The sequence below is a fragment of the Macaca mulatta genome, chromosome 6 (genome assembly GCF_049350105.2).
Source record: "Macaca mulatta isolate MMU2019108-1 chromosome 6, T2T-MMU8v2.0, whole genome shotgun sequence".
Classification (NCBI taxonomy): domain Eukaryota; kingdom Metazoa; phylum Chordata; class Mammalia; order Primates; family Cercopithecidae; genus Macaca; species Macaca mulatta.
This window is the reverse complement of record NC_133411.1, coordinates 106,931,764-106,950,509: the sequence shown is the minus strand read 5'-3', so window position 1 is coordinate 106,950,509 and position 18,746 is coordinate 106,931,764. Positions and strand designations below refer to the sequence as shown.

The following is an 18,746-nucleotide window of genomic DNA, read 5'->3' as shown; positions in this document are numbered from 1 at the left end:
ACCGGTCCCTGGAGCCCAAAAGGTTGGAGATCGCTGCTTAAAGGGACTTTATAAGGAACTATGATCCTTTAGTCCAGTTGTTAGAAATTTTTTTATCACTCTCTAGCTTTACTTCTAACAGCTGCTTCAAACTGCTCTGTATTCTCCCTAATGCTCAGCTTATACCAGAGGGAAAACCAGAGGGATAGTTATCCTATCTCACCACAAGTAGACAAAAGGCACAGGAAACTCAGGTTTCGCCTTTTGACATTTTCAGAGTCTTGTAGATCAAGAAAGTGAGCCCAACCCTATTTCTCACTGTGCATTTGAATCACAGCCAAAGCAACAGGTAAGGATATTAGGCACATATGCTAATTACTCCTTGGATTCATATTCTTTGACAACGACTTGGAGAGATAAGCTTCAAATTAAATTTGGTTACTGTCTAGCATTTTTGTTGTTTTTGTAAGTTGATAAAGTTGAATCAATGGAATAAATATCCTTTTTACAAAAATAAAATATAAAAACTTGATTTGTGTACAGGCATCTATTTGATATATTTATTATGTAATTTAAAGGTGAGAGGACTTAACAAATCTATTTCAATGTAATTAGCTTGGGCTTAATTATTGTGCATTTATTAGTCCTTTTATAGTTACACTTTTCTCAAATGACAGTGCTTCTCAGGAAATTACTGATGCTTATATATTTTGTTTAATGAAATTTAACCAAGTAAGTAAAAATCAAAAGGATGACATTATGTTTCAGATACAGATCAAATTAGGGCTGGTTTGTGTAAATGTTTTGCTTTATTTGCTGTACTCTGAAGCACAATTTTCCACACATTTTCTTACCAGCCATCAAGCCTTGTCTGCTCTTCATGATCTCTGTCAATTAAACCTTGCCATTTTTGTAGAGTTTTTGACCTTTAGCAATACCCTAAAGGTCCCTAAAGTCTATAATTTCTTCTGGAGTTAAGACCAAGGAGAAATTGGTATATAAATTTCACAAAAATATTTTTGATCATTTCTAGCTTCTAGCAAAGTTAGAACTGGTAGAAAGCAGCAAAAATCATCTAAAAATAAAAGATGATGCTATTTATGAGAGCAAGATGGCTCCTAAAACTATTTTCACATTAAATTAACTCATTGTAAATGTTAACTAACATTTGATTTAAACTTATTAAAATATATAACTATACAAATTCTCATTTAAAAAAGGAAAGCTAGCTTAAAATTGTATCAGGAATGAGACTTTATGGGCCAGTTTTTCAGAATGTTGATTTCAATGGAACTGAAATAACATCTATGCTACCTCATCTACACCCCACAGAAAAACCTTTCACTTCTTCAATTCCATGTTGCTAAATTACAGAACTGTGTGAAGAGTAACTTGTGATCTCAAACATTACTTTATGAAATCCTGCATCTTATTTCTCAAACAGTACGAATATATGATCTTTATTGCAAAAAAAAAAAGTCTTACTTCATTCTGCTTAGCATATTCTGGTAGGTAATCTTGTCTTCTTTTCCCTAATTTACCGAGTCCAAAGATTCAAATGAAACCTACTGATCAGTCTATGCTTTTGAGATATACTCAACAAAGGAGAAGATAAAGTTACTGGAAATGACTTGCTTTTAGTAAATTTGTATGTGCTCCTAGTGACAAGTGTGTGTGTTTTTTTACTAAATTTTTAGATCATCAGTTGGAGAATCTATCATAGTATTTTTTGGGGGAAGGTCACTGTCAAATATCCATTTTTTACATCACTTAGAAAGTCTTATCTTATTGGTCTTTATTCTGTCTTCTGACATTATTCTCATCTCCTTGACATTTTTAAAGATTGATTTAGTTTTAATGAGCTCCTTCTGTAAAATTTTCACACAACTCAGGATATCACTCATCCAGATATAGAAGCTTCCTTTGCTGGATCAATCACCTTACTCAACCTCATTTTCCCAACTCCATCGATGTTGTCTGTGCACAAGACTCATGACTCATGATATACCTCTTTTATATGGAGTAACTCATAGTTTTGTTGGTTTTAAAATTCTATCAGTGTGTACCTGAACCTTCAAAAAACAATTTGCTATCAGAAATAAGCTAGCAATTTGTTGTTACAGACATTTTAAGAAGTGATTGATGAAAACTCACTGAGTATATTAAGGGTCATTTTATTACCCTCATTATTCATTAAGACAACTTGAAGTGGAATCTGTAAGTTCTAGTATTAAAACTTTAAATTTCCTTTTGAGTTTTCTGCAAGGTTTTCCTTTTTGCAGGATTAATTCAGCTACTACTACCATTTGTATAGTTTTTACATTTCATATGGTATTTTAATAATCTCACTATATTACCACATACAATTAAAATATAACTTTTAGAAATGAAAGAAAAATAATCTTCCTTTTATTACTATTCAAGTATAAACATTAAGATGTGAGAATGAAAATGTATTAAATGTTTATTCTCTGGAGTCTTATGAATAACTGTAAAGCCATTACAACCACAAAAAAAAAGGAACAAAATGATCATTTCCTAATACATTGGGATAAATTACCTGTTGGCTTTTAATCAATGAGTTTGGATAAGAGATGAAGACAATTGTGTGACTTAATTTGTATGGTTTTTATAGTCCTTTTGTGATGTTATGAATAAAATAACAGCTTTTGGGCATAAGGTACAAAAAGTGAATCAAAGTTTTTTGGGTTTACATGTTCTGTTATCCATGTAACATGTGTAGAACTCATGTGAAAAATTCAAAAGAAGTGAAAAAGTTTTAAATTATTTAACTGTATATTTATTTATTCATCTACTCTGTTATTTAAAAAGTAATGATCTCACTGGTTTTAACGACCCCAAGTTTAGAAAGTTGCTAATTTATCTTTGTCTTTGAATTAGTGCTCAGCATCTTGTCTTACCATTCGAAATTTCCAAGAAGCTTGCTAAATGCCCACTGCATCTAGCAAAAATAATATTAATAAATAAGATGGACTCACAGAAAAACATTTTCATATTATATCAAATGCCTTTATAGTAATTTCACAAGTGTAGGTACTGAATAATCAGATTATGTTTCAAATTAATATAATATAAAATTATATAGTTATTCTGGTTACATTAATTTGTGATAATTTTAAAATTAATTAATTAAAGAATTTATCTTCATATTTCATTCTTTAACACTGTATTTTCAAATTCTCTATTTTGTCCTGGTGTAAACTTCTTCAGAAATATTGCTACTTTATCTACATGTGAATTTTTCAGCATACAGTCATTTATTATATTCCTTCATCATTCTATTTAATTTCTATATTGTCTGAGTAATTTAAATGTTTATTTGGTTTCACAAAAAATAACAAATTAAAAAACTTAATACTCAACTTTTTAAAAAGAGTTTTCATTTTGCAATGGGGCAATTAATAAAAGGGAAGGAGACAGGTTGTGTCCATTGGGAGAAAATACAGGGAATTTGTACAGTATGGAAAATGTACATAGAAAACCTTGACTGTCCTTTGTCCTGAAATTAGAAAGTGCTGGGGTGAAGAAAGAAAGGGAAAAACATCCCTGAGGGGATATTTCTGTGACTCTTAAAAAGTGAAATGACCAGATTGTATTGAAAAGAAGCAGCTGAATTGTCTAAGGAAAAGCAAAAGACATTGTTTCTGTTGTGAAAATTTCAAGCTTCAGTAACTCTCTAGTGCGAAATATAGCAGACATGTTTCCATTCTTAGAAAAGTATGGACAGCTGAAAATTCAGTAGAACAAGGTATTGCATAGAGTAAGCATAGATAAATGTTAAAATATATTCTTTTCTCTTTTAAAAATTATAAGATGAATGATTCTCACTTCCTAATATATTTTGTTTCCAAATTAGTAACTTAACTGTATGCTGGGGTTAATACTTAGGTGAGGAGTTGATAGGTGCAGCAAACCACCATGACACATGTTTACCTGTGTAACAAACCTGTACATCCTGCACATGTACCCCAAAACTTAAATAAATAAATAAACAGAAAAAACAAGTACCCCCCAAAATAATGTATGAAAAATAAATAATAAATATCAAAGAGGCAAATATTCTCAAGTGCTAATGTAAACATGTTATGTTTAAGGCACTAGATATTGCACTTGGGAATTCAAAAGAAATAATAGACATGGTCCTTTTACTCTAGGATCTTTGAACTCATAGGAATACTATGGGAAAAATTCTGGGAATTTAGATTCAATACTTTTTCCTTAGTCTTCTCGACTGTAGACTCTATCCTGCAGCGAGAAGTTGTAGGTACAATGGGTAAGGGGTGCAGATGAGATACATTATTGAACAATTTCAGTAAGTGGTGGATGGAGAAAACAATGTGTTAGGGAGATTGATTTGGAGACTGACACAGTAAGATTAAATTCTTAAAACACTGAATGTATAAAATCAAATTTGGAGGTTTTGAATTATTTATTATATAACACTATAAGGGTGAGGAGTACAAATCTGAGCTTGTTTATAATTGTTGTCTACCAAATAGTCCTTAAGGTAGAGATTTTTAGTTTACTTATCTTAGGGACTCTAGACAGCTGATTATTCTCTTGAGTAAAGAACAGTTTCCCTACAAGAGGCTGTGGGAGTGAGAAGATGTGAATGACCTGTGCTGTGGGTTAGACGTGCACATCCCTGCAAACGAATGAGTTGTTTCGCAAGCCAGATCCCATGGTGCATCCAGAGAAACATGCTTGGCTTTGGTGTTTCTCAGAATTTTAATACATAGGAATGACCTGGCTTCATTATGGTTCTACCAACACCGCGTTCAGCATATCTCAGTAGTCTCCATAGTGTCAAGTGATGTCTCAGTTCTGCTAGCCTGTGTGTATCTCAAGGCAGAGCCTGACCTATCTTTCTACTGACTTTCAGCCTCAGAGGCGGTATGGGAGGATCCATGCCTCTTGCAGTTCATTTTTAATTTTGTTTCCCTCTAACACCACTGAATGAGCTGTAAGGCATCGTATTTTATACTTGCGTGACTCCCTCAAGGTGAAAATTTGGCTTAAAAAGAGCTGATGTGTGTTTTCATGTGGCCTCCATGTTAACTAAGATAACAAAAAACATAATCCTTCAACAACCATCCACTTGCCTCCCTCCATCCTCCTGGATGTGCAAGTGGATTTGACAGAGCAGGCGGTGATGTCCCCCAAACCCTCACCACCACTCATCCAAAGTCACACTTTCTCAGGGTTGCACTGTTACAGCCATTGCTTTTGGTACAATTAGTGAAGCCCAATAATTCTTCCACTAAGCCCAGAGCTAATATTTTAAAGATAAAAATATTATTACTTAAGTTTTTAAAATTGCATGAGTGGCAACACATATACTTATACATATACACACTATTTTATAGTATTACTTAATGAAAGGTTTTATACTGTACTATTTAAAAATACATTTTAGTGTTACTTAATCCATTTGGGGACAATGTTAATAAATTAAAGTGACAAGTATAACTTTTCTTGGGTACATATTTTCACTTTATAGAAATAATTTATCTTTATTCACTTTTGGCTAAGGTTTATTATTTTTCTTAAATAACACCTCTCTCTAACACAGATCTCCTATATAGTTATACAGTGGATAAGAACACACACTATGAAATCACACAGATCTTTGCTCAAATGTCAGCATTCCCATTTGGCTCCTTAGATAATTGTTTAATCTTTTATGAAATGGGAATAATAATAATAATACTACCATTCTGAGACTTGTTTGAGTTAATCATGCATGTAATATAATTTACACTGTGCCTGGCACATAATAAGCAGCCAATTGACCCTATCTGAACTTCACTTAGTATATAGTCCCTGATATACATTAACAATGTAATAGTTAAACAGCAAGAAGAAAGGAAGGTCGGAGAAGGAAGGGAAAAGAAAGTGGAAGGGAAAAGGGAAAGGAAGCAGAAGCAGAAGGGGAAGGGAGGGGACTCTCTTGAGTGAGACAGAAGCTTAGATGTGTTACAAAGTATTGTCATGATCTGTTTACATATCTTTCTCTCCCACAAAACCGTAAGCATCATGCAGGTCAAAAGGATTGTGTTGTTTTCATGTCTGTAGAATCCAGAACTAGCAACGCATTATCTTACAAGTAGTAGATAGACCTACATTTTTAAATGAACTAAACCAAATAAGAAATATGTATTTATAGGATAAGATTTGTTTAATGTCTGTCACCATATTAAATTGTAAGCTTCAAGAAAGCAAGGAAAGGACTTGTATTTTTTTTCACCACTATATCATTATCAGTTAGTAGAAAACTTGGTGCAGTAAATGGCTATATTGGACTTCAGAGAAGAAATTTCCAAAGGTATCTATATCCTTGCATGATCTGATCTATAAGTAGCACTTCCTACATGAACATGAGAGAAATAATCTTGGAAGGCATTACCATGAATTAGGTAATCAATTTTTCGGTAACATTGCAGATATCCATTGCTTTACCTTGTATGTACAACATTCCTGAAAACCTGTGAACATAATATCTACTTAAAAATTACAGCACTAAAGATAATTTTATTATCATTATGTTAGGCACTTAAAATATCTTTGAAATATGTTTAATATTTTCAATCACAATGTATTGTTGGTTATTCTCCATATGTGCTGTGATAGCCTTTGTTTCTAGGACTTAGAAGATTTCAGATAGCCTTGTTCCGCCTCTAAGAGGCTACAGAGCAATCTAACGTCAGTTCACTGTAAGAATTGGGGTTGATCACGCAGGATGTTGCCTGGCCACATAACTCCCAGAACTGCCTGTGAGGTTACCCAAGCAAGCACTTTTCTCCCGCAGTGAGAAATTACAAGATGTAGCCATCCCATGTTGGGAGAGTTTCTTGCTATTTCTGCTGTCATCTTGATTTTTTTTTTGGGGGGTGTGTAACAAAGAAAATGGATCCCATGGGGCAACTCTCACACTTGTTACCCTCCATTTCCTCAGTCTAACTGAGTGTAAGTAATGGAACTGTGTTTTAATGGCCCACTCTCCCAAACGCCCTCCTAACCCTTCAGCAGAGCTGCTTTGTAGCTGACAAATATGACAGGCAAGGCTAACGAACCCTTAGGCCAGCAATATTCTCATCTTTAATCCATCATAGACATCAAAAAATAATGAGATTTCTTGAAACCGTGCCAGCAGTGAGCTCATATGACACTGAGATGATGAATTTATTCAACCACTTACAAAGAGGTAGCCAGCACACCAAAAGACCCAGGTAATTTCACAAGGCAGAGTGACACTGCCTGGAAACATTAATGTTTGCCACATTTTCTAGGTGGTATCTCATCCCAGAAACTAGTCCATTTGAATTTTTATCTTTGATTCTAAGTTGTGCCTGTTATTTGTTAGTGTGTTGCATGGAAATTTAATTCTGCCATCCTTCTCCTGGGAAAGCTGATAAGGGATACTCAAGCTTATATGCATCATACTATTACTGCTGTAAAACTGTGACAAAATGAGATATTTTTAAAAGAGAGTTATTTTTTAAAAATGGAGAATTTGTGTTTGTTTATTTGTTTGTATTTTAAGATTTAAGTTGAACTGGTCTAATCTGGGGGACCTGAATATGATTTTGTAGTTTTGGGTATTTTATTTTTATTATATTGATAAATTATAGGTGTGTATATATAGATATACCTATAATGCTTAAAAATACTTATGGGGTAAAAAGTATGTTATGATTTTGGAATACAATGTAGAATTCATAAATCCTGCTAGCTAACATTTATCACCTCAAGTATTACCATATTTTGTGACAGCATTTGAAATTTACTATCTTAGCAATACTGAAATGTACAGCAGTCAATTATAAGCTATGTTTACCATGCTGTGCAATGGATCTCCAAAAAACAAAAACAAAACAAAACAAAACAAAAACAAAAAAAGAAACAAATCAAACTTATTTCTCCTATCTAAGAGGCTTGTACCCGTCAATTACGATCTCCCCGTTCTCCACCCTGCCCCCAGCCCCTGATAATCAGCTTTCTACTCTCGGCTTCTATGAGTTAAATAGGTTTAGATTTCACATATAAGTGAGAACACATGATATTTTGCTTTCTGTGTTTGGCTATGTCATTTAACCTAATGTTCTCTAGTTTCATCCACATTGTCACAATTGACAGAATTTCTTTCTTTTTTAAGGCTGACTAGAATTCCACAGTGTACATATACCACATTTTCTTTGTCCTTTCCTCCCTTAATGGACACTTAGGTTGATTCCATGTCTTGACTATTGTGAATAGTGCTGCAGTGAACATGGAAATGCAGACATATCTTTGACATTCTGATTTCAAATCTTTGGGTAAATACCCGGTAGTGGGATTGCTAGGTCATATGATAATTCTATTTTTAGTTTTTTAAGGAATCTCCAAACTGTTTTTCATAATGGTTGTGCTGATTTTCATTCTAACAGTGTATAAGGGTTCTTTTGTCTCTACATCCTTGCCAACACTTGTTATCATTTATCTTCTGATAATAGACATCCTAACAGATGTGAAGTAGTTTTAATTTGCATCTTCTTATGTTTAGTAATGTTGAGCATTTTCTCATATATCTAGTAGCCATTCGTATGTCTTTTTTGAGAAATGTCTATTCAGGTCCTTTGCTCATTTCTTAATAAGAGTATTTGTTTTTCTTTTTTTCTATAGACTTGTTTGAGTTCCTTTTATATTTTGGATATAGATCTCTTATCAGATGTGTGGCTTGTAAATATTTTCTCCCAAACTGTAGGTTCTCTTTACTCTGTTCATTCTTTCCTTTATTGTGCAGACACTTTTAAATTTTGATGTAACTCCATTTGTATACTTTTGCTTTTGTTACCTATGCTTTTAGCATCAAATCTAAAAAAAAAATCATTGCCCAAATCAATGTAATGTAGTTTTTCTCCTGTGTTTTCCTCTAGTAGTTTCATAGTTTCAAGTCTTATGTTTAAAGTCTTTAATACATTTTGAGTTGATTTTTGTCCATATGATTTTTGTCCTTTATTCTGCTGATGTAGTGTATCATATTTATCAGTTTGTGAATGTTGAATCAACCTTGTATCTCAGGGACAAATCTCTCCTGATTATGGTGAATGATCCTTTTAATGTGTTGCTGAATTCAGTTTGCTAGTATTTAGTTGTGGATTTTTGCATCATGTTCATTAATGGTATTAGCCCATAGTTTTCTTTTTATGTGATGTCCTTGTCTGGCTTTGATATCAGAAAAACATTGGCCTTGTAAACAGAGTTTAGGATTGTTCCCTTCTCTTTAATGTCTTGAAAAGTCTGTAGAGAATTGGTATTAAGTCTATTACTGACAAAGCTGGTCCCCCAAAAGATGGGGTCCTTCCCTGTTCAGTATCACAAAGCCAACACACAAAACTGAAAGCGTCCATCAGTGCAGGCTTTATTCAATGGCCATGGGATTGAGAAGTAAAAGCATGGCTCACAAATCAGCTTCTCAACTAGTGAGGGGTGAAAGGGTTAAAATATAGGATTTCTCTAATGAAGGGATTTGCCTTAAAAGTGAGAAGAGGAATATTCATATCTTTTCTGGTAATGGGAGGGAAATGTCCCAGAACCTGAGTGCTGCCTTTCCTTTTGTCCTTTCATGGCTTCTTTTTGTCACTGTCATGGTGATTGTCAGCAGTCATGGTGATTGTTAGCAGTCATGGTGCCATTTAGCATGGAAATCTGATCATAATGGAGTCTGAGGTCTTTTTGAAGTGATTTGATTGGCTATCTTGGTTCTTACCAGTCTCAGCTCGTAAGGGTTACAAAGGGAACTTTTTATTACAGGTGTCCTGTTCCTTAAAGATAAGCAGAATTAAGACTGGGTAGAAATTCAGCTATGTCATGTTACCATTAAATTGTGTAGCAAATTCTTCCTTTTCTCTATAGGTACTCCTCATTCTTGAGGGGTGTGAGGGGACGAAGGTCCATCTTCTATAACTTCTTTAAGCTGAATCCGGGTGTTGATATGGGACCCATTGGAGGAGTGAAATTTTTCTTAGCTAGTCTTAGGTAGGTCTAGTTATCTCCTGGGTATAAGCCTAGCCATTCATATTGCTATATGGCCTTAACTTGCTTAGACACAAAAGAAACAAGGCAGTTTAAGAAACAGGGCCCAAAAATCAAAGAAGTAGGATGTCAGCTAAAGTGCCCAGGAAGGGTAAGAACCATGCAAGATTAGGGATGGCCTGTTTTATAATTTTTCCATATTCCCTGAGGGCCCATGCCCTTTTGGTTAAATTGGTGCAACCACTTGGTCTGGTTGTAGATGACTTTAATGTATTTTTTTATTTATCTGAAATTATTTACCCAAGCACAACAGGAAGTGTTGGTGACTATACACACCCTATCTTGTTCTGCCAAGAGGTCATCAAGAGCAGACAGTTATGATGCATGATAATGGCTAGTAAGTCTGAGGAGACTGTGAGGCAGATAAGGCCATCACCAGTCTTATAGGCTAAAGTTTCTATAACTGTTTTGAAGTTGTGAAAGGTAACTTCATTGCAGGCAAATCTTCTCTATGAAGCAAGGAGACTGCCCACTATCCTGATGCCAGCCAGAATAAGCCAAATTGCCGTTTTACTCCTTGAGCAAGAGGGGAATGGAAAACAATTAAATATTTTGACTTGTCTTGTCTAACTGCACTCTCCTTGATGTCATATATTTTCCAAATAGGGGTAGGCTCTGAATGAAACAAGGTGACTCCAAGAGCAAAGCTTAGAATACCTGTAAGCAAGACAAGTAGATTAAGTCCTGGCAGAAAAGTATATGCAGGCCCAAGGTAACTTATCTGTTTGAGGTTTCTTGTCCATCCTTTTGTAAAGGAACCTTAGATCTGAGAATGCTTCAGCTCAGTAAGTGGCACTTTCTTCCTTAGGTTTCATGGCTGCCTTTATCTGGGTATGGTGGACCCAAGTGTCACTCCCTGTAACTCTAAGGTAGAGTTAGTTGTGAAAATTACCAGATATGGTCTTGTCTATGTAGGTTCTAAATAATCTTGTAGTCCTCCCACTTTTAGGTTTTTAACAAAACTCAGTCCTTGGTTGTAAAAGATGAAAGGCCAAATGAGATGATGAAGGTAATCCTTGAATTCTATACTCCTGAAAGGCCTTTATTGTTTTTCTAACCTTGGTGGCATATTTTATTTTTTTCATGTTTCTGAGGACCTCCTGGTTACCTTACCAGACCTGGACCAGTTGGCCATATATTAGCTCATAAGGGCTCAGTTTGATTTTTTCTTTTAGAGTTCTTCTTATTTTTAACAAGGCTGTGGGGAGTAATGAAATCCATGGGAGATGGGTTTTCTGGCTTACTTTGGCTAAAGTCCTTTTAAGGGCCTGGTTGGTGTGCTCTATTTTGCCTGAGACTGTGGTCTCCAGATGGTATGTAGGGATCATTTTATTTCTAAGCCCCAAGAAGCAGCCGTAGTAATGAAAGCTATAAATGCAGGTCCATTATCACTTTGGATTGACCAAGGCAGCTTGAATCTGGGGACCTTTGCCACCTCATGGGCAATTTCAGTGTGGGTGGCAAAGGCTTCTACCCATCCTGAAAAGGTGTCCGTAAGAACCAGGAGGTATATAAGCTTTTAGAGCCTCTGGGCATAACTGTGAAACTGATTTACCAGTCCTTCCCTGGGTGTCTACCTTGGTACTAGACCAGCTGTGTAGTCTCCTTTCCCTTCTCCCCACCCACTGCATAAGGTGGATATTAGGGTTATTAACATAGCAGATGGATTAGTCTCACCCACCTCTCTGATTAGTTCGCTGAGGGTTGGGGCAGTTATACTTTTACAAAGTCAGTTGACGGGCCTCTTGACCAGTGAGTGTTGGAATGGTTTCTGTTTTAACAGTCTGCAAGTCAGCTGCTTTTTGGGAAAGAAATTGTCCATGAGGGCTAATTAGCCATCCTGACTGATCAATACTTTTGGTATAACCCCATTTGGAGGCTTTTTTCCATTCCTTTTGAGAGTCAAAGAGGGTAAAAGAGCAGGACCCAGGAAAGAAGGTGAAAATGGCATTTTGAAAGTGACCTTCCCTAAAGTCACCTGTTTTGACACTAGGTTGGCTTTATTAGTTTCTTTAATTACCTTAACATCCCCCTTCTGGTGGCTGCAGCAATGAACTACTGCCAGCTGGGCGAGTTTTCTTACAGTCTCTAATAACCTTAAAATGATGGTACCATTTTTGACCTGTTTATTATCAGAGGTTAACATGCCCCTTTTCCTCTAACTAGTGCCATGTGTGTGAAAGATGGACTATTAGTACCTGGAATCAGCATACTCATTCCCTTCACTCAATTTTATGCCCCAATTAGAGCAACAAGCTCTGCCTTCTGTCCCCCAAATGATGGGGCCTTTCTCTGTTCAGTATCACAAAGCCAATACAATGAAACTGAAAGTGAGGGTCAAGCAGTGCAGGCTTGACAGTGCAGGCTAAAAGCATCCAGGTAGGAGAGTGCCCGCTTCTACGGTATCAGTGAGACCATAGCATACCCTGCCCTCCCCTGGTCCTCTTGCATACAGCCATTCCCATTGGTGAACCGCTGAGATTCTGCATTCTTAATAGATTCACGTTTAAGGTTCAGCCTACTGAAGTAAACTTACTCCATCACTTCTAAGCAGTTGTGAGATAAATCACCATCTTCAAGTGGAAGGAGTGTGGCTGTGTTCAAGATATTACATACCTTCAAAGTTATGTGATGGTTGTCTGTAACTGGAGAGCACTGCCTGAGGACAGCCATTCTGACCCCCTTTCATTCATGAGGGTCTGGGTATGGTGGGGAGTCCAGATGGTTAGGGGTTGGCCAAAGGTTAACTTTTCTGTTTCTTTTAAAAGGAGGGCTGTGACTGCCACTGACCCAAGGCAAGGGGGCCAGCATTTAGCAAGTAATTCCAGTTGCTTGGAAAAGTAGATCGTTTATCCAGGTCAGTGGGCCCAACCTTCAAGTTAGTATTACTAGAGCAATTGCTTCCTCTTATGAAACATAAAGACGGAAAGGTTTGTTTAAGTTGGTTAGGGCTAACGGTGGGGGCCTTGTGAGTAGGGTTTTAAGTTTTCAGAATGCTTGGTCACATTATGCCATCCATTCAGAAGAATCAGGTGCTCTGGGTCCCTAGCTAAGGCTTCTCCAAATATTGTGGGGGAGTTTTTGAATGCCTGGGTCCACACAGTGATATAGGAGGGGAGTAGGGCAGTACTGGGTAGCCTAGGTAAGTCCCTGGCAAGGGCTCCACCCCCACGGAACTAGATGAGGACAGGCACTCCTGCTTTCATGCCCAAATGTTGCATTTTTCAAGACCATCCTGACCCCTATCCTACGTGGGCAAGACCTTAGCGGGCAGACACACAGGGGGCCAGATGTCAAGAGGAACACATCAGCAGAAGAAGACAAAAGCGGCTGGACCCTAGAGGACGGGTAGGGAGCACGCCAGCAGAAAAGTACACCGACAGAAGCAGGCAGGCACGCTAGCACATCACAGGTCATCCACCAGGGGGACAAGGCAGAATTTAGCTGGGGCAGTCAGAGAAGAGTCTGTCCAACCCCAGGGGAAAACCATCTCCCCTCTGACTCCTCCATCTGCTGAGAGCTACTTCTACTCAATAAAACCTTGCATTCATTCTCCAAGCCCATGTGTGATCTGATTCCTCTGGTACACCAAAGCAAGAAACCCTGGGATACAGAACTCCTTCTGTCCTTGTGATAAGGAAGGGGGTCTAATGGAGCTGGTTAACACAAGCTGCCTATAGAAGGCAAACTAAAAGAGGTCCCTGTAACGCATGCCCACTGGGGCTTCAGCTGTAAACATTAACCCCTAGACACTGCCATGGAGTTGTTGCCCCACAGCCTGCCTGTCTGTATGCTCCCCTGGAGGTTCCAGCAGTGGGCACTGGAGAAGCAAGCCACACCCCCATCACACTCCCTGAGATGGGGGCGAGGGAACCTTGCCCATTTCAACTGGGGCCTCGCCTAGGATCCTGGAAGGTGAGTGTGAACGAATGTGAAACTGTCAAGTCTACCTCTCTTCCAAAACCCCACCACCTCTCTTTCTTCCCTGTGGGTAAGAGACTATGTTTCCCTTCACTGAGTTTTAAATAAAAAATAATTAGCAAATCTGAACAAAAATGTATCCTGACAATATTGAAGACATGTTTAAAATTTTTATTTTATTAGTTTTAAAACCATTTTTATTCATCAAAGATTACTAAATTCATGTGAACTTGAAGAACATTTGGACTTACTTAATTCATGAGTAGTACTTATTTACTTACAAGCCACTTTGGTGGTATGCTAGACTTCCTGCATAAGGTAACACATCTCTGCATACACACAAAGATCCAAGAGCTTTTACCTCAGAATTCTGGCCGTGAGATACAATACAAACTCACCATTTCATAAGTGACAAAATGGCAGATTTAATTTTTTTTTTTTGACAAAATTGGAACCCGTTCACATGACTAAATTTCATTTGCCCCAATAGGTATTCAAGGAAGGCTGTCGACCAAAATTTGGGTAAAGCAGTTTTTACGGCAGATTTTTTTTTTTTTTTTTTGTAATCCTCTTTTACAGTTTTTCTTCAGTTCCAAATGGGTTTCCAATGTCTCCATTTCAATCAGACCATAAATAATAAGTCTTATCTCAGCACCAGCAACTGGATCACAGGGGATTCACAGCAGGCAAAGAAAAGAGAGGAAAATAGCTTTAGAAAACTGCTTAATAAGTGCAGACTCACCATTTGAGCTCTAAATATGTCTTACTGTGCACAAAACTACTATTTATCACTGCATGCAGGTATCCCTGATATCTTCTTGAAGGCCAGCTAGGCATCCTTGACATCTCTTCTTTCAGGAGAGTAGCCAAGGCCACCTTGTCCTTTTGGCTTTGTCAAAGAGTAGGAAGAGGTATTTTCCAAGAAGGGTGAAACCCAAGCTTCTCCAGTGCAAGAAAAATTGTATGTTGGAGGTTTTTACAGATGTAAGAGAACAAACACTAACAGGAGTAAACAGAGAGGAACAGAGAAGGATACACACACACACACACACACACACACACACACACACACACACAAATTTACCTATAGGCTGTTTCCTGATCCTGCAGTCTAGACTGTCAGCCCTTCAGTTCTTCTCTCATCTTTTCAAGAGCCTTTTGTAGGCCCTCTACTTGGGGCGTAGCCATCCTTCAGTTCCTTTCTCACCTTTGCCAAGACACTTAAGGGAGTATCGGGATGTAAGGAGCCATTTACTGAGGATGGGACAATGATGTGGTGCCAGGAGTCCTCACGCAGAACCAGAATCCTGGGAAAATGTCCCACCATACATTGCTCAGTGGGTCCTTCCCAGTACAGTTCTATAACCCTTTGCCTGCCTGCTTACTCCATCACAACAATAATATATTACATTCCTCAAAGCTGATCCCTGGCACCTAGAGTCAGGACAAACATACATTATTTGATGTAGGTGTTTATTGGTATAAACATTTTTTAGAACTGTTTTTGCTGCTTCCCGTAAGTTATGATAAGTTGTGTTTCCATTTTGTTTGTCTCATACTCTTTTAAATTTCCCTTTTAATTGGTTGTTCTGGGACATATTGTTTAACTTCTGTGTATTTGCAAATTTACCAAAATTTCTGTTGTTATTAATTGTGACTGGAAAAAATGCTTGATATAATTTGATCTTTTCAAATTTGCTAACATTTGTCTTGTTAGCTAACATTGATCAATCCTGGAGAATGTTTTGTGTGTTCTTGAGAAGAATGTGTATTATGTCAGATGGAATATTCTGTATAGGTAAGAATTCTTTGTCAGCTGATGCTATCAGGTGCCAGTTGCTGGGTCTCCAGGGAGATAAGGAGCTTCCCATATAGGGAGGTGGACCATTTAGTCCAGGGCCACACACTGGTTAACCAGTTCTGTTACTGACAAAGCTGGTCCCCTATAAGATGGAATCTTTCCCTGTTCACTGTCATGAAACCAAATATAGGAAACTGAAAGTGAGTTTCAAGCAGTGCAGACTTTCTTTAATGGCCATGGAATTGAGAAGTGGGAGCATAGCTCATGAGTAAACTTCTTGACTAGCAAAGGGTGAGTGGGTTAAAATATGGGGTATCTCTAATGCATGGGGTGGACATTAAAAGAGAGGGAAAGGATATTCATGTCTTTTTTGGAAATGGGTGGTGAACATTTTGGAAATGGAGTGCTTCCTCCCTTTTTCTTCCTTTTATGGCTTCTTTTGGTCATTGCCACAGCAGTTGTCAACTGTCATGGCACTGATGGTAGTGTCATTTAGTGTAGAAATGAGATTATAATAAAGCCTGAGGTCTTTTTCAAGTAATTTAATTGGCTATCTTGGTTCTAAACAGTCTCAAAACAAAGAGCTCTGGTTCTAACCAGTCTGACTACAACAAGAATTTTTATCATAGGTGTCTTGTTTCTTAAAGATAAGCAGAGTTAGAGCAGGGTAGAAATTCAGCTATGTCACATAGCATTATCCCAGGTAACAGTTGTACTTTAAATGCTTAGTAGAATCTAACGATCATGCTATTGGGTCCTGGAATTTTCTTTGATGGAAGACTTTTTATTTTTTTTGTCAGACTTTTTTTTGTCAGACAGAGTCTTGCTCTGTCCCCCAGGCTGGAGCGTAGTGCAGCAATCTCAGCTCACTGTAACTTCTTCCTCCTAGGCTCAAGCAATTCTCATGCCTCAGCCTCCTGAGTAGCTGAGATTACAGACGTGTGCCATCATGCGTGGCTAATTTTTTTGTATTTTGTATTTTTAGTAGTAAAAATTTTAGTAGAAAAAATTTTATTTTTTTTTCTATTTTTAGTAGAAACAGGGTTTCACCACATTGGCCAGGTTGGTTTGGAACTCTTGGCTCAATTTGATCTGCTTGCCTTGGCCTCCCAGAGTTCTGGGATTACAGGCGTGAGACACTGCACCCAGCTGAAGACTTTTTATTACTGATTCAATCTCTTTACTCATTATTCCAAAGCCTCTTTATTTTTAATGCCTCTTTTACATTTTTTGGTCTGTTCAGATTTTCTGTGTTTTTTTATTTTTTTTATTTGTGTGTGTGTGTGAGATTCAGTCTTGGTAGGTTGTATATGTCTAGGAATTCATTTCTTGTAGGTTATCCAATTTTTTGACATATAATTGCTTATAAGTCTCATGATATTTTTATTTGATGTGAGTTGTAATATCACCTCTCTAATATCTTGTTTTATTTATTTGAGCCTCTTTTGGTTTTTCTAGATAAAGATTTGTCAATTTTATCTTTTTGAAAAAAAAACTCTTTGTTTTGTTAATCTTTTGCATTGTTTTCCTAGTCTCTATTTCATTTATTTCTGCTTTGATCTTTATTATTTGTTTTCTTCTGCTTACATTGAGCTTAGTGTAGTCTTCTTTGTCTATTTTCTTAAGACAAAATGTTATTTATTTGTTAAGTTTTTTTAAGAGATGAAATCTCACTCTGTCACTCAGGCTGAAGTGCAGTGGCATGATCATAGCTCATGCAGTCTAGACTCCTGGGCTCAAGTGATTCTCTCTCTCAGCTTCCTGAGTAACTGGAATTACAAGTGTGATCTTCTTTTTTGATGTAGGTGTTTATTGGTATAAAACTTTCTTTTAGAACTGTTTTTGCTGCATCTCATAAGTTTTGGCATTTTATGTTTCCATGTTGTCTTGTGATATTTTAAACTTCACTTTTAACTGGTTGTTCTGGGGCATGTTGTTTAACTTCTATGTATGTGCAAATTTACCGAAATATCTGTTGTTGTTGATTGTGACTGGAAAAGATGCTTGATATAATTTGATCTTTTCAAATTTGTTAATATTTGTCTTGTTACCTAACATAAGATCTATCTTGGAGACTGTTTTCTATGTTCTTGAGAAGAGTGTGTATTCTGTTGGATGGAATATTCTGTATAGGTCTGTTAGGTCCATTTGATCTAAAGGGTTGTTCAAGTCTAATGTTTTCTTCTTAATTTTCTGTCTGGATGTTCATTCCATTGCTGAAAGTGATGTATTAAAGTCCTCTAATATTATTGAACTGCAAGCTATTTCTTCCTTTAGATTCTTTACTATTTGCTTCACATATTTAGGTGCTCCACTGTAGGATGCATAAGTCTTTACAATTGTTATATCCTCTTGAGGAATTGATCCCTTTGTCATTACATAATGTCCTTCTTTGTCTCTTTTCACAAATTTTGAATTAAAATCTGCTTTGTCTGATAGAAGTATCACTACCCCTGCTCTCTTTTGGTTTCAATTGTGTGGGATATCTTTTTCCATTCCTTCACTTTCAGTCTATGTGTGTCTTTAAAAGTGAAGTGGGTCTCTTGTGGGTGATATATTGTTGGGTCTTATTTTTTATCTATTCGTTCATTCTATTTTTATTTAAAATTTTAATCTATTTTCCTTCAAGGTTATTATTGATAGGTGAGGACTTACCACTGCCATTTTGTTAACTGTTTTCTTGAAGATACTTTGTTGCTTTCTTCCTCTCTTGTCTTCCTTTGTGGTTTCATGGTTTTCTGTCATGGTGTGTTTGGTTGGAAGGCAAGATATACAAATAATATGAGAGTACTTATGCTCTAAAAAAAAGATACAAAAAAACAGGCCTCAAAACTTGGCATATTTTACAGTTTTCTGAAGTTTTAGTTTATTGTATCATGGATGATGAAGTATATTTATGGTGGTTCAACTCTAATTATACGAAGAAAGTGTTTAATTCACAAGAAACTGT

The 18,746-nt window shown here is 36.8% G+C and overlaps 1 long non-coding RNA gene across 1 annotated transcript in view; it reads left to right on the top strand.

The window, feature by feature from the left end:
* The first annotated feature begins 9,873 nt into the window (after positions 1-9,873).
* LOC114678867 (uncharacterized) overlaps positions 9,874-18,746 on the top strand; it is a 60,203-nt gene continuing 51,330 nt past the window's right edge. The window contains exons 1-3 of the long non-coding RNA XR_003730474.2: positions 9,874-10,165; positions 10,320-10,411; positions 10,681-10,786. This is a non-coding gene — a long non-coding RNA (uncharacterized LOC114678867). The remainder of the gene's footprint in view (positions 10,166-10,319; positions 10,412-10,680; positions 10,787-18,746) is intronic.